Source organism: Musa acuminata, chromosome BXJ2-2 (assembly GCF_036884655.1).
Source record: "Musa acuminata AAA Group cultivar baxijiao chromosome BXJ2-2, Cavendish_Baxijiao_AAA, whole genome shotgun sequence".
NCBI classification, from domain to species: domain Eukaryota; kingdom Viridiplantae; phylum Streptophyta; class Magnoliopsida; order Zingiberales; family Musaceae; genus Musa; species Musa acuminata.
Window position 1 is genome coordinate 16,655,555 of NC_088339.1, and position 17,141 is coordinate 16,672,695.

A 17,141-nucleotide genomic window follows, 5' to 3' on the forward strand; every position below is an offset into this window, starting at 1 on the left:
CCCGAAAACACCGGCTTGTTTCATGATTTAATCCGCATTTTGCACATAATTGAGTCCTCCCCAATGGTTTCCTTTTCTCAAATCCAGATGTCTTAAACCTCTTGTTACTATCTTCATATTCATTTTCTTTGATCAATCTCTAATGACAGTCAATAAACCTCAAATAAAGATAATATTCTTAGTGATTCTCAAATCATGCTCTGATACCACCTCTGTCACACCCCTAAAAATATCCATGATATTTAAAATTTTTTTTTTGTCACAACTAACCCAGGATCCAAACACACATTTGAGGTCACTAAGAAAACATTCAGATCAAAAATTTCACTTCTATAATCTACCAATTCATAACCCTGTGCAATTCATAAACATAGCACACATCACTCGATAATTTATACAATCTGAACTCAACTCATCAAAATAAAAACCACAATATAAATCCACAAGTGGGGAAATCTATGCAGTCACCACAATCATCGATTTACCATAAGTTCATATCATTACACGAATTTAATTTAACATTCCAAACCCTATACATGAGGGATCCTTTAACTTACACAAAATCCACAGGTTTAGATTCATAGTCACATTTCATTAGACGCAAGGTAGCTTATACACAACTACATATATGCTAACAAAAGTTCTGGCCAACGTCTTCTAAACTTTCCACTGCCTCAGCCCATTCTTAACATTTAAGCAAGCGATACGCTATCCTGAAAAATTTATCAACAAATGGGGTGAGCATAAAGAGCTCAGCAAGTGACTAACATATCCATATCAAAATAGTACAATTTCCAAAGAGATGCAGTTTTCAAACACAAAGCAGAATATACGATTTCGTATACATAATATCATTAGGAGCAGAATCATAATTGTCCTTTTTAATCATACATATTTGGTTCCTGACAGATGGGGCATAGAGTAATTGGAGCATATCAGAAACAAAGGAAACATATCGGAGCTTAACAATGGCATTTAAAATGTTCCAAATCACATCAACGACATATGGAACATTACGAAGCAAAATCAACAGTGAATGAAGCATTTCAGAGCATATCAAACTCATATGTCGTACAGAAGCTCAAACGTCGTCCTTGACGTTGCAATCATATCATAACTATCCAGAGCACGAACAGAAATAACTCACCAAAACTCTGGATGTCATATCAAACATATAGAGGGTGTAGTGGGATCTCAGTCAGAATGTGATTCATCCATTTCTGAATGACCACCTGACAAAAGTCTCCCACGTCTGGGAGCTCCATCCACCCACGTCTAGGTGAAGTCAAAGGGGGCCGGCAGAGCATCACAGGCTCTAAGCAATATCCCACAAAGCGGGACCCCACAAAGCGGGCAAATAAGCGCATACCAGAATATCCCACAAAGCGGGACCCCACAAAGCGGGCAAATCAGCGCATACCCTTTACCATTTCTGGCAAAGGTCCAGACAATCCCACACACCAGAGTACAAGAAGGCAGTTTCAACAATAAGTAGCATATAACGGAAGCACACGCGGAACAACCAAACGTACATGTGCCTTTTCAAAAGCAATGTGATGCAAGGAACAAATCTCTCACAAAAGTATTCATTTTAGGAAAGAAATGAAAGCAAGAGTGTACAGGGATTCCAAGCAATCATAATCAGCTCAATTCCAATAAGAAGATTAGGCGAATTCAAGTATCCAAAGGAAATGGAACAGAATACGCGAAATCGACCAAAGCTCGATTTCGGACAGAATTCCAGTGGCACATCAAACAAATATTTCAGAATAACAATTATGCTCCAATACCCATAAGAAGGCTATGGTCGAACCATATATCAATCTATATTCGGATGGAACAGATTTCATATGAAACAGGGCTCCCAACACAGAGTTACCTCTGATTTGGTAACACAAGGTCAAAATCACAATCACTGTTTTGCAGAATTTATAGGGTCGGATTCAACAGACGATAGGGTGGGCAATTGAACTCCAAAATTTTCAAACTATATGTCAAAAGAGAGAATTTCAAGTCTAGTTTCAAATAAAATCAGTTTGGTACAAACCAGAATTTTCAACAGGGAGTTATAGGCGTTTTAGTATCGAAAGGTCAGAAATCTTGAACTCTGTTTTACAGCGTCTATAGGCTCTTTTGAAACAAATTTTTGGGTAAGTATTCGGTGTCCAAAATCTACAAAATCGGTGTCAAAAGAAATACATACGAGTCTAATTTCAAACAAAAATAGTTCCTGCCTGAATCCTCATTCTGTACTAAAACTTATAGCTGAAACAGTGCTTAGGGGTCAGTTTACCGAAAAACTTTCAGAATCCATGGTTTTATGTCCAAGGAGAGACATATCAGTTTCTAAATAGAAATCTTCCAATTTATTTTGAATCAACATAAAAACAGAGTCTAATACTTCTGTAGGATGGGGTTAGAATACTTGCCTTTGGCGGTGGAATGTGTCATTTGGTGCATTTTGCAGTTTAGTCCTTGTTTTTATCATATTCACGATTAGGTCCTTAGGGTTTACATATAGGTCCTCAGATTCTTTCTTTTTCTTTTTTTTTTTGAACAGATCTCCCAAATCTTAAAAATAAGTTACCTCTGATTCATACTCTATTTCTTTTGTCAATTAAAATAGATGCTTACATTATCACCAAAAATTTATACGAACATTCGGAAATGAGGGGTGTTACAATAGGTCCAAAAGGATTGGATTCCCTATATCATCTAGGGACTACGACATAGTGTCACGGACTTAGCTAGTTTTACCTAAATCGTGCGGCACCCTTACGTGTTCGTTCGCAAAAGTCAGCCTCCCCGAAGCCTCTCAGGGTCCCTTAGAACCTACAAAAGAGAAAACGAGATAGAGAAAACGCCTTACTCAGGATCCACAAGTAAATATTTCCGAAAACACTTCATAGACTATGCAAATTATAAACATACTTTACAAGCTCTGAACAGTTGCACAACAAAGGGTCAAAATGGTCCACTACAGATAAAAAATCTCTCTCAAGTATCCACATGATATAACCTTTATTTACAAGCCTAAAGTGGCCTCTAAACCCAACTAAAATGGGACTATTAAGCCTTCGGCTGTCCCTCTACATGTTGTGTAAAGCATGAACATACTAAAAGACACGGTCATGCATATGCATTACATCACATATCCTGTTTAGAAGTTTGTCCATGACATTCTCCCCCACTTATTCCTTCGACATTCTCGTCGAAGCCTTTGCCGACACTACAACTCCTCGCCTTTGTTGAGTCTTCAATCTTTTGCTCCAACTGCAATGCGCCTTTTGGCTCCCAACTGCTCTCCGCTGCTATTGTTGAGTAGTCGAACTTTTGATCCGCTATACTACGTCAACTTGCCAATGACACTAACTCTAGTGTGGGGTTGGCTAAGTTGTGTTGATCCATGTTGGTTCCTGTGGATCCTCCAGATGAAGAAAAAGATCATCCTTACTATATGCCAGTCTCTCAAATGCCTCATGCTGCTTGAACTGGGTAGATGCTTGTTGGAGTTTTAACGAGCATCACCTCACAAACTTTTGAAGTTTTGGGTTCTTCCTCTACAAAATGTCTATCGACTCTTCTTTCATTTAGTTGTCACTTCCAAGTAGGTTCGCATCACTTCCGCTTTCAATTGGCATTTTGTTGGGAAATGAAGCGGACAATCTACTCTGAGTAGCATTGACCACCGTTGGTGAGGATTTGATAACTATTGTCTTCCATTATTTTTGAAAGGTCTTTGAACCTATGCAAAGATCCTTTGTTGGATAGATAAGAGAATTGGGGTACTCGGTTTCGCCTATTCTCTTAAGAGTTGAGAAGACAAAGGTTACTTGACTTCGCCCACCTCCTCGAGGTTGTACTCCATGCATCGAGCTGGTTACTGGCCTTCACTTGCTCTTTGCTCACACTTATGAAGCACTTAAAGTGTTTCCACTCCTTGCGTTGAGTTAGTTACTGTAATTCACCTTCTCAATACCATTGAACTTTTGGAATACCGAAAGTTTTCACCCCAACTTAGAGTAATTCTCTAATAGATTTGGTTGCCTCTAGGATTGTACCATCTTCTCCATCAACTCTGCCGCCTACTCCATTGAGTAGCAAAGGTACAACACTGCGTACTACCTACTTCGTTCCTTGGTCATGCACTCTTGCATGACCCGAAGTCATTCACTTTCAGCTATCTTGATAAGAAGCTCGTTGACATCAGTCTTACGAAGTTCCTTGGCCTCTGCCCTTTAGCCTTGTCTCGGTACTTGAAGTTTGCCTTTGCATGCTCCACCTCCTCAGCCTCTTTTACGACCAAGCGCTCTCCCTCCATGAGAGCAAGGGATCAATTACTTTCACAAAAATCCCGCCTTTGTGGTACCATGGTGCTGCCATGCCCATCGCCCTACTATTCGTTACTTTGCATCTGCATCCCTTTTCTTCATGATCAGTAGATATGTCTCTATGGCACTCCTCTGAGTCCACCTCCAATCTAACTGATGCTTGATTTTGAGTAGCTAAGTCCCTCTAGACTCATCATCGCTTTCTCGCCCCTTTCGACCCCCTGCTTCAACACATCTGTGTTCTCCAAGCAGCTCCCTTTTGTCGATAGAAAGATAAACTGCAACTCCCATGCATGGCCTCTGCCATCATGTTGTAGGGTTTGTATCGATTTTATTCTCCTTAGCTTCCTTGGTAGCAACGTTCGCTTACTTGACCTTGTCCTCTGACTTGTCGAGCTCCCTTAAGCGAATATGGGCTCTAGAGCTGTCCAACTCTCTAGTTACTTTGATCATACCTTTGCATGATCAAGTCCCTCCCATGGGACTCACTGATACTTGCATTCAAACTTTTCCCTTGGTGGAACACAGCCCCCATATGTTGAAGACTAAGGCTTTCATCCGATGTAAAATTCGATGCACGTACGGAAGACCCGCCTTTGCGGTACTATGGTCTTCACTCCTTGAATCCATAGCCCTTCTTGCTATCGTATTGTTCATCGAAATGGAGCTTCCAATAGCTCCCGATCACACCTCTGTATGATCTAGTCCCTCACGGGACTATGTCGTGTGTATCGCATTGCCACGAACTATTCCACCACAATCCGCTGCACCATGTCGCCTCCTGGTGACAACTCTATTGCATTCTGATCCTTGTGGGACAAACTCGAATTATGATCCCTTCATGTGTGGCCTATGCCAATATATCGCAGTGTCTCGTTCACCTTCGATTTTGTTCGCTCCTTTGGCAATCGACCTTCATCTACCCGCTCTTGGGTCACACCTAGATAAAGCACCGCTCTAGGACAGTTTGTCGCCTAGTAGCTCCCGAAGTCCATCGACTTCACTGCAATTAGTGCACCATTGTCTGGATCCTGGGCCTCTGCCCCTACCAACACAATCTCTGCTGCTTATCGCTTCCTTCATGGCAACTTGAGTGGCAACATTATGGCATATTCTTCAAGAGTGCCCGCCTCCGCGTCCTCTTGCCTCGTGCCAAGGCCTTCTGAACCCAACTTCGCCTCCGTAAGTTGAGTCGCCTTAGTTCCTCTATCAAATGCTTCTCCGAGATAAGGTGCATATGACCAGAAGCTCCCTTCGTCTTTGGCACCATGCAAGATGAGTCTACTCCGTCAGAATGAAGGACCCATAGAACAACATGATCCTGCTCTTGCCTCTGTAAGAGTTCATATCCTTGACCTCTATCTAAGGAAAGCATTATGCCTCCGTTCTATGATCCATCTTCTATGCTGGCTCCCTTCATGCGGCTTGGGTACTTCACCAAGTTACATCCAAGTTGCTCTGCTCCTCGTTTTTGCATTGAGTTGATGGTGGTCCTCGTGCCCACCATTCTACAGGTCAGCCCTCCCTTGAGTCCAATCTCCATATCGACTCTAAGTGTGTCTTTATTTATGTTGCCTTAGGTCGCTCCCCCACTTGATCTCGTAATGCATCCACTAATGTATTCTCTCAAGCGAGATCATGTGATGGCTCCTCGTTGCTTTCTCGGTCCATTGAGCTTCATGGAGTTGTTGTTTGTTGAGGTACTCCTCCTTAACATGTGCGGTCTGTTGCACATGATTCTCCCTCTAGAGAGTTAGGACTTATCTCTCTTGGATATCTATCCCATTGGAGCAACATCTCTCTTCGTTTCGGAGACCACCATCCCCTTGGACTACTCCGATTTGCTGAACAAACTGCGCATTATTCTGGCTCCTGTAAATGCACTTGCTAGATTGTGACTCCACGTCAATACAGCTCCCGCTGCACCACTTAAGGCCTAGCAACATGCTAAACTCGCTGCACACTTCAGCCTCCTACGGACATATCCTTCACATGCTAAAGAGAAAGTTTCAATGCCCCATGGCACCGAGTTTCGATCGCCTTGGGGTGGCCACAAACATTCCATCGTCCACATACAAGCCCATGCATGAGTACCAAATTCTTCGAGTTAGCAATTCCCCTTACCTCTGTGAGCTTTGCACAACTCTTTCGTTCACTGAGCAACTCATTCCACTATTGGGCTGACAGCCCAAAGTGGGTTCAGCCCATGGTGGGCTTTATTAGCCCACAGCCCACACCCCTTTGACCTAACCCTAGATCAACATAAGCGGGGTGTGGTGGCTACGTTTTTTAGGAGCAAGTGGCTGCATTTTTGGGAGAAAAACTATAGCAACATGGTGATCCTTGCAGCAGCAAAAAGGAGGAGAAAAAGATAGAAATCCAAGGAGAAAGAAAGGGAAGAAAACAAGGACAATGCAGAGAGACTGTTCTCATTTATCCAGTAGTGTTCTCATCTCAAGTTAGATCAAATCTACAATAGATTCTTACTGTGATTACTTGGGGAGAATTTGAGAGGATTTACATTTTGAGCACAGTGATGTGATCCTTATATCCCAGTTATTCTCTTGTGATTGTTGCTAGAGTTTTGGGCAAGAGATTGAGATTTGTATATTCATTATTATTATAGTAGATTATCTCTAGTTTGTCCCGTGATTTTTACCCTTCACATTGAAGGGATTTTTCCACGTATATCTTGGTGTTTTATTTGATTGTGATTTCATTTAATTCCGCAGCGTATTATGGTCTTCTAGTACTTGTTCATATACAAAGGTTATTCCACTTTATATCCCATTAACTGGTATTAGAGCAGGATTTTGGTAATTTAATTTTGTATTTAAACATGGAGGCCAATAATGTTTCTCGCATGATTAGTTTGAATAGAAACAATTGGATGATATGGAAACCAAGAATGAAAGACCTCCTGTATTGCAAAGATTTGTATGGACCTTTGCAGGGAGATAGTGCAAAACCCACAACTATGACAGATGATGAGTGGAAGAGGTTAGATCGAAAAATAATTGGGTTTATTTGATAGTGGCTTGATGATAGTGTCTTTCACCATGTTTCTACTGAAATTTCTGTATATTCTCTTTGGAAAAAGTTGGAAAGTCTCTATGAAAGAAAAATAGCTGGCAACAAAGCTTTTTTGATCAGAAAACTTGTGAACCTAAAATATAGAGAGGGTGTTTCTATTGCTGAGCATATGAATGAAATGCAGAGTATTACTAACCAGTTATCTTTTATGAAAATGTCTCTTTATGATGAGTTGCAATCATTGTTACTTCTCAGTTCATTACCAGAAAGTTATGAGACACTAGTAGTTTCCCTTAGTAATTCTGTGCCGAATGGTGTTGTCACTATTAGTCAAGTAATAAGCAGTTTGTTGAATAAGGAGTTGAGAAGAAAGAATTTAGTAATATCTTAGAATGATTCACATGCACTTATCTCAGAGAACAGAGGAAGGTCAAAGTCTAGAAGTAGTTCATGCATAGGTAGGAGCAAGTCAAGATCAAGAAAAAATATTATTTACTATAACTATGGTGAGAAAGGACATTACAAGAACTAATGCAAGCAATCTAAGAAGAGCAAAAAAAAGGGAAAAGAAGTGGAGTCTACAAAGTCAGAAGATAATATCACAGCTATAGTGTAGGGTGGTGATTATTTGATTTTATCTCATTTTGATGATATTTTTTCTTGTATGTGTTAGGATCTTGAGTGGGTGATTGACACAGGTACTACTTATCACGCTACACCACGGAGGGAGTTTTTTGCTACCTATAGGTCTGAAAATTTTGGTGTTCTCAAGATGGGTAACTATGGCATATCAGACATCATTAGCATGGGTGATATCCACATAAAGATCAACCTTGGTTGCAAGTTAGTGCTTAAGGATGTGAGGCATGTGGTTGACCTAAGGTTGAATTTAATTTTAGTTGGAAGGCTAGATAATGAAGACTATGATAGTAGATTTCACAAAGGGCAATAGAAGCTCAGTAAGGGTTCTCTTGTTATAACTAGTAAAAATAAATGTAATACTTTGTACAGGTTGTAGAGTAAAGCTTATTGTGAGCAGTTAAATGCTATAGAGAAAGACTTTAGCATGGAGTTGTGGCATAGGCGATTAGGACACATAAGCGAGAAGAGACTACAAGCTCTTTCCAAGAGAGAGGTATTACAAGATCTCAGAGGTATACATTTGAACCCCTATATTGATTATTTGGCTAGTAAACAACATAGAGTTTCATTTGCTAGTCCTGCTTTATCTAGAAAAATGCATGCCTTAGACCGTATTTATATAGATGTATGTGGTCCTTTGAGGACAAAAACTCTTGGTGGATCTGTTGATGTTCTTGGTATAAATGGTGCACTTTATTTTGTCACTTTTATAGATGATTTTTCTAGGAAAGTTTGGGCCTATACTTTGAAGACCAAAGATCAAGTTATTAATGTCTTCAAAAAGTTTCATACCAGGGTTGAAAGGGAGACAGAAAGGTAATTGAAATGCATAAAATCAGATAATGGTGGTGAGTATACAGGATTATTTAATGATTATTGTAGGTCACATAGGATCCAACATAAGATGACAGTTCTTGGTACACCTCAACATAATGCAATTGCAGAGAGGATGAACCGCACCATAATGGAAAAGATCAGATGTATGCTTTCATAGGCTAAGCTACCCAAAAGATTTTGGGATGAGGCTTTGAGGACTGCAGTTGATGTGATCAACTTATCACCATGTACAACCCTAGATGGTGATGTTGCAGAGCATGTATGGTCAGGGAAAGATGTTTCGTACAAGCGTTTGAGAGTGTTTGGTTGTCGTGCATTTGCACATATTCCAAACAATGAGAGGTCCAAGTTTGATAGTAAGACTAAAGAATGTATTTTTCTTGGCTACTTACATGATCATTTTGGTTACAGGCTTTGGGATCTAAAAAAGTAGAAGGTGTTTAGAAGCAGAGACGTAGTGTTCTTTGAGGATCAAACCTTTGAGGACTTAAAAAAGAAAGCACCTGCCAAAACTTCTGCAGAAGGATTAGCAGATTGTGACCCAATTACTCCTCCAGTATATCAGGGTGATGGGGGAGATGTGTAGGAAGATGGTGTAGAGCCTGATGTTGATCTACCTACAGGACATATTGAGCAAGAAAAAGTTGGAGAGCAACTTCCAATAGAACCTTAGTTGAGAAGATCTTCTAGACAACGTCAACCTTCCACAAGATACTCTATAGATGAGTATGTGATGCTTACTGATGCAGGTGAACTAGAGAGTTTCCAGGAAGCAGTTGAAATTGAGCAGAAAGAGAAGTGGTTAGTTGCTATGCAGGAAAAGATGGATGCTTCCCAAAAGAACCACACTTATGATTTGATACTACTACCAAATGAAATGAAGACCTTACCAAAAGAAAGATAGGAGATATGCTGATAGGTGATCAGCATGGGACAGCCTCCCTTATGGGCTGAAGGGGAAGGTTGTTGGGTTGACAACCCAAAGTGGGTTCAGCCTATGGTGGGCTTTATCAGCCCACAACCCACACCCCTTTGACCTAACCCTAGATCAATATAAGGGGGGTGTGGTGGCTACATTTTTTAGGAGCAAGTGGCTGTGTTTTTGGGAGAAAAATTGCAACAACATAGTGATCCTTGCAGTAGTAAAAAGGAGGAGAAAAAGATAGAAATCTAAGGAGAAAGAAGGGGAAGAAAATAGGGACAATGCAAAGAGACTATTCTTAATAATCCAACAGTGTTCTCATCTCAAGTTAGATCAAATCTACAATAGATTCTTATTGTGATTACTTGAGAAGAATTAGGGAGGATTTACATATTGAGCACAGCAACGTGATCCTTGTATCCTAGTTATTCTCTTGTGATTGTTGCTAGGGTTTGGGGCAAGAGAATGAGATTTATATATTTATTATTATTATAGTGGATTATCTCTAGTTTGCCCCGTAGTTTTTATCCTTCACATTGAAGGGGTTTTTCCACTTATATCTTGGTGTTCTATTTTATTGTGATTTCATTTAATTCCACTGTGTATTATGGACTTCTAGTACTTGTTCATATACAAAGATTATTCCACTTTATATCTGATCATCCACCTTACATGGTCTCATCCTTTACCAAGCGTCTTGCTTGCCTTGAGTATCATCAAGTATGGTTGTCAACGTTGAGCCATAGTTCAAACTCAGCCATCCCAACCTTTGTGCGCTCCGCATTCTTCCAAGCTTGCTTGTTCTCGTGGTGCCTCTTATGTGAAGGGTTGGCCATTCCTCTAATTGCCAATCTCAGATTCCTGCTCCTTCGAGCGACTCCTTTTCCCTATATCTTCAAGCTTGTTTTCCCCTAAACGGTCGTGCATGTGCTAACTGCCTTCAACGCAGCCTTGCTAGGTCCCCCACGTTTGTATGCCAAGTGTTTCTATCAGTGCTTGTCCCGCTCCGATACCATCTGTCACGGATTTAGCTAGTTTTGCATAAGTCGTGCGACACCCTTGCGTGTCCGTCCGCAAAAGTCAGCCTCCCCGAAGCCTCCCAAGGTCCCTTAGGACCTACAAAAGAGAAAAAGGGATAGAGAAAATACCTCACTCGGGATCCACAAGTAAACATTTCTGAAAATACTTCATAGACTATGCAAATTACAAATAGACTTTACAAGCTTTGAACAGTTGCACAAAAAAGGGTCAAAATGGTCCACTACAGATCAAAAATCTTTCTCAAGTGTCCATGTGACATAACCTTTATTTATAAGTCTAAAGTAGTTACCAAACCCGACTAAAATGGGACTATTAAGTCTTCGACCGCCCCTCTACATTCTGTGCAAAGCATGAATATACCAAAAGACACGGACATATATAAGCATTACATCACACATCCTGTTTAGAAGTTTGTTTGTGACAGTAGTAGTATGACTCATGGCCAGCTTTATATTAGGCCTAGAGGGTCAAACACATATGATAGGCATTGCGATGAGTAGAGGTTTATATATGAGATATCCGTAGGAGCCCCTATCTTATTGGATATCCAATAAGCCTCTAAATTATTGGATCCTATGCATAAGATTTAATAAGAGCCAATAAGATATTATTAGATAGAAATCCATTAATCTAAGAGGCTTGAGTAGTTGGATGGAGATCCAATACCCAACAGGGCAGGATCCATTAATGCTAAGTTGATAGGGGACCTCTATAAATAGGAGGGAACCAATGATTTATAGGCTAGAGTCTCTTTGGATTACCATCTCCTATTCTCCTCTCCCCCTCTCCTCCTCAAATAGCATACTTGGAGACTTAAGGAGCATCGTCACAGTCCTACTTGTAGATCACCGTTAGAGAGGAGGACACTTAACCTCATTTACCCTCTCCTAGAGGTTTACAAGAATTCAGAGATATGCAATCTCCCTAGGTAATACAATCTTTAATATATGCAGTTTTAAGTTTCACAGATTTTACGCACTAATCTTCACATGACGATGAACACATTGATGAGAAATTTGAGAATTTTATTTTTATGTTCTTCCGCTGCGCATGTGATATCGCCCCCAAGATTTTGATACAATAATAATAACAAAAAAGATTGTGCAGTGTATCACACGTGCCATCACTTACATGATTGGTTTGTAGAGCACTTGTAACTAGTAGTTTGTAAATTAAGTACAATCTTTAAGGATGCCTATAACTAGTAACCTATAACTGGTAGTTTATAAATTATGTGATTGGTAGTTTTGTGAGTGTATCCCTGCTATAAGTCATCAACTGAAGTACAATCTTCAAGGATACCTATTTGTATTGTAGATAAATTACATGCCTATTTGTATTGTAGGTAAGTCACGTAGATGTATATAGTTTGTAAATTATTATATTTGTAATTTGGTATAATATGATATCAAAAGTTATAATCTTTGATAGGGATGGTTTTGTTAGCACGTCTCGTGCTTGAAGTCGTTGTTGAAGTAAAATCACAAACAACTAAAATGATTTCAAAAAAATCATATGATATAGTTAGTTATTTTCAAATTAGATTTGTAATTGTATGTTGTTTTGAAAAGTTGTCCTAATGATCATTTTTCATTATTTGATGAGCTACCACCTAAAGGATCACCTGTTGGTTAAATTCATACAATCATAGATTTTTAGATAACTAGGTAATGAATTTGTTTCTTATTCTAACAACAAGACACTCATGAAACATTCGATACACGTATAGATGATGTCCAAGAAGAGTAACGTAAGACACGTGAACCCCAACAATCACAATACAAAAATTGTGATGCATGTCTTGATGTTCTTAGGACATTCATGTTCTTTGTGAGGCAACATAGTTAGGGTCATGCAATCGACAAAATGTTATACAATGAGCTTAAAAAAAACAAAATGTTATACAATGAGCTTAAAAAAATGTGTACTGATGATAGAAATATAAGGTCTACAAACTTATGTCGCGCAATCTCTATGAAATGAGTAGTCATAAGAAGAAAAGAATAAAGGAAAGTTGTGAAAAAGAGATGATGAAAAATATAACGAAGCATTCCTACCATGAACCCTTGGAAAAGAAGAAACTAGATGAGGTGGACCTGAATATCATTTCTCTTTTCCATGATGAAGGACCAAGTGAAGCCAAATCTCAAGGACGAAGATTAACTAAGAAAAAGAGATGGCAACAATTTTGAAAGTTGTTAATAGTTTTTATAAGATACCAAATAAACTTAGAAGATGTTTGAACTGAGTTATTTTGATCTCGTAGACTATTGATAAAAATGAAGTCACTATAAGAGAAGAAGTGGTATTAATCTTATGCAAGCTAAGTCGATGTCATAAGTTACAATATAATTTTTACTTATAGCTTGATTGTATATAATAACTATTCCATTTATTGTTAAATATAAGACAACTAACATTTCCTTGATGTTATAATTTACCTATCGAAGTTATTTGGAAAGACGACATATGCCACCTCACCTTGCATTGTTTCTTGAAGTTGATAGATTTCAATAATATGGTAGATAGGGATATAATAGATATATATGCCAATATTCTAATTTGGAAGGCACGAGCATTGTCACTTGAAGAATCTTATATGATGTTGATAGTAACGTATGCAAGATTCGAGATACATATGTATTTTTAATTTCTCGATATTTTTCTTATTTGGTATAAGATTTTAGGTTAGTGAAATTTGTGATATTGTTTCAGAAATGTTTCAAAGTACATGGTCACGAATTATTTAGACAAAACAGCAAGATTGATAAAGGAGGGATAATTAAATATATTTTTTTGTTATTACATAATAAGAAATTACAGCATTAGCAAATTTTGGTTGTCAATCTACATAAGAAGATTTGGGAGCATTACAATTCAATATCCAATTTAAAAGTAAAATTCTTACATAATATAAGGTGGTAAGTGTTTGATAGATTCCTTTAATTATTTTATTTCATCAACAAATATAATGAAGCATGTTTCCATTATTATAGGTGTAGACATTGAAGAATATGAGTGACATCAATCTAGAATTATTGTATTTTGGGATTGTTCCAATCATAAATTCAAAGGGATGGACATACCAAAATATACCCTATCGAAAGAAAATTACATCATAAGTTACCAATTTCGAAGACTTTGAAATACCATACATATTTTATCGATGATTAATTATATAATTATTGACCTTTGTATATTCTAAGAATTTTTGTTTCATATTCATGATAAAGTTTATTGAGCATTTAGTTTTTGGATATTCTATTTACACATTCTCTTAGAAGTAGTTGAAGGTATATTATTTGTAAATTGCAGGAGTAATTATGGATGACAAATAATTTTGTGGATAGTATGCTTTTTAATCTGTATAAAAGTCTTTTATGATCTCTGAAATGATATAAATCACCTTTGAAATTTATATATGTGGATCAATTTTATGGAGAATATGATTCTTTGAAATTTTGTATCATACCTTGTACTAAATTATACAAACAAAATATTTTTTAGGATGTTACAAAGTATTTCTCTAATGTGTATCCCTATGTGTACGATGAAATGTTGATTAAAAACATAATGTATCTTTAATGTGTATCCCAATGTCTATGCCCACAAGCTACGGTACATGCAATTTTTGTTGAAATTTGAACTTATAAATATGTTAAAATATCATGGAAAAAATGTGGTTTGAAAAACAAATATCCTAATATGTGATGTACTATTTTTGGGATCATTTCAAGAATAGTATATCGTATAAGAGGACTAGTCACAATAATTTGAAATCTTCTAAAGACTTTGGAAAGGCACTAAGATGGACTTTATAATATTTTATATTTTAAATTTTTAAAATTTTTTGAATTATTCAACATTAGAACAATGTGCCTTTTTTTATGTTTCTCTAAGTTTTTTTCCATTTGCACTAAAAAATCATAGGCAAATACAATAATTTTTTATATTTAAGCTTTTAAATATGTCAAAAAACCATGGAAAAGATTTGGTTCAGAAATTTTTTTTCCAATATGTGATACACTATTTTTGCAATCAATTCAAAAATAGTGTATAGCATATGAGGATTGGTCTAAATAATCTAAAATCTTATGAAAAATATGAAATGACAGTAAGATGGACTTTTATAATTTGCTTTCTATTTTGAATTTTTTTGATATTTTTGTAGATTATTCAACATATAAACTATGGGACATATTCTATTTTTCTTCAATTTTTTCCATTTGCAACAAAATATCATAGATTCATGTAATGTTTTTTAATATTTGAGCTTCTAAATATGTCAAATAATCATGAAAAGAATTTGATCCAGAAAAAATATTATCTAATATATGATACACTTTTTTGGTGTTCAATTCAAAAAATAATATATCATATAAGAGGACTACTCAAAATGATATGAAATCTTAAAAAAAAAACCATGGAATGACACTAAGATGGAATTTTATAATATTTTTAAATTTTAAAAGTTTTTAATATTTTTTATCAATTATTCAGTATCAAAACAGTGTACCTTTTATAAATTTTTTCTAAGTCTTGTTTCCCATTTTCATTGAAAAATCATGTATATATGTAATATTTTTTATATTTGAGCTACTAAATATGTTAAAAAACAATGAAAAAAATTTGTTCAAGAAAAGTATTTTTCTAATATGGGATATATTATATTTTGGGATCAATTAAAAAACAATGTTTCTATCACATAGGAGGACTGATAAAAAATAATATGAAATCTTTTGTAAAACTTAGAAGGCACTAAGATGGACTTTTATAATGTCTATTCTATTTTAGACATTTTTTTGATTTTTTTCTGAATTATTCAACATCAAAACAATGTGTCATTTTCTAATTTTCTTTTTTTTTTTTTTTGCTGCAATGTTTTTTTAATATATAAGCTTCTAAATATGTCCATACACAGAGGTAAAAATTTATGAAAAAAAATATTTTCTAATACATGGTACACTATTTTTGGGGTTAAAATAAAAATAATGTATTGCATATAAGGACTAGTTTAAATAATTTAAACTTTTCATGAAAGGTTTGTATTTGTCCCATATGGGCATATGTCACTGTTTTTCTAATTTAGAGAATTATTTTGATATAATTTGAATTTTCAGCATCTCATATGATATATTGTTTTTTAGGATAATTCAAAAATAGTGTATCACATGGGAGATTTGGTTAAACTAATCTGAAATCTTCTGAAAAACTTGGATTGAAACTAAGATGAACTTTTATAATATGTTTTCCATTTAAGATAATTTGTTTGATATTGTTCCCCATTATTCATCTGAAATTTTTTATGAAAGCTTTGAATTTATTCCCAATGGACATATGTCACCATTTATCTAATTAAAATATTTTTTTTATTTTTCAACATCTTAACTATGTGCCAATTTCTAATTTTATCAAAGTTTTTTCTATTTCCACCAAAAGATAATGGATCCATGCAATATTTTTTGAGATTTGAAATTCTAAATTGGTCCAAAATAATTAGAATAGAGAATATACTGCAACTTACACTTCCAATGTAATTTCCTTCAACTTCTTTTTGTTTTTTGTTTTTTTTTGGTAAGTAAAAGAATTTCCTTCAACTTTGGACAACCAAACAATTAAAATATATTAAGATATGTTATAATATAATCATATAACTCATTAAAATTAAGATTGTTTGTCGGGGTGTCGTGGTGTAGTTGGTTATCACGTCAGTCTAACACACTGAAGGTCTCCGGTTCGAGTCCGGGCGACGCCAATTGCTAAATTTCTTTGTCACTAAAATTAATTTTTAACTAAGTTGTTTCACCAAAAAAAATCCTATCAAAATGGCATTGCCCTCAAATCCTATCCAAATTGCTAAATTGTTCATACATTGAACACTAAAATTCAATTCTTTTTTCTTTTTCTTCTACCAGCTTGTACCATGCTTCTTAGAGATAATATGATACGATCATATTCTCATTCTCATTGTATCCAATATTATTTGCTTCTTGTAAGAAAAATCTTATCATTATTGATCTTCTTGTATGTGTCAACTCTATAATAATCTTTACAAAAGGAATATGGATTACCATTCCTATACCTAATAGCAGCCATAGCATGAGAATATAAATTCTCAAAATGCCTAAATGAACAACTTTTTATCTCATATAATTGTCTTATAAGATGTTTGCACTTGTATGAGTACCAAGAAAGATACTGTATCATTGACCATTGTCCTTTGCCTTAGCAAATTGATCCTCGATGAAACTTATCAAAGTTGATTTTAAATTGTTATCTATTTTATGATGAATGTAGAACTATTCAACAATATTCTTCGTAGTCAGTTGAATCAC

The 17,141-nt window shown here is 36.2% G+C and overlaps 1 non-coding gene across 1 annotated transcript; it reads left to right on the plus strand.

Annotated features, from left to right (window-relative positions):
- The first annotated feature begins 16,487 nt into the window (after positions 1–16,487).
- On the plus strand, positions 16,488–16,561 carry TRNAV-AAC (transfer RNA valine (anticodon AAC)). The gene has a single exon. It is a non-coding gene; the product is annotated as a tRNA-Val (tRNA).
- Positions 16,562–17,141: the final 580 nt, after the last annotated feature.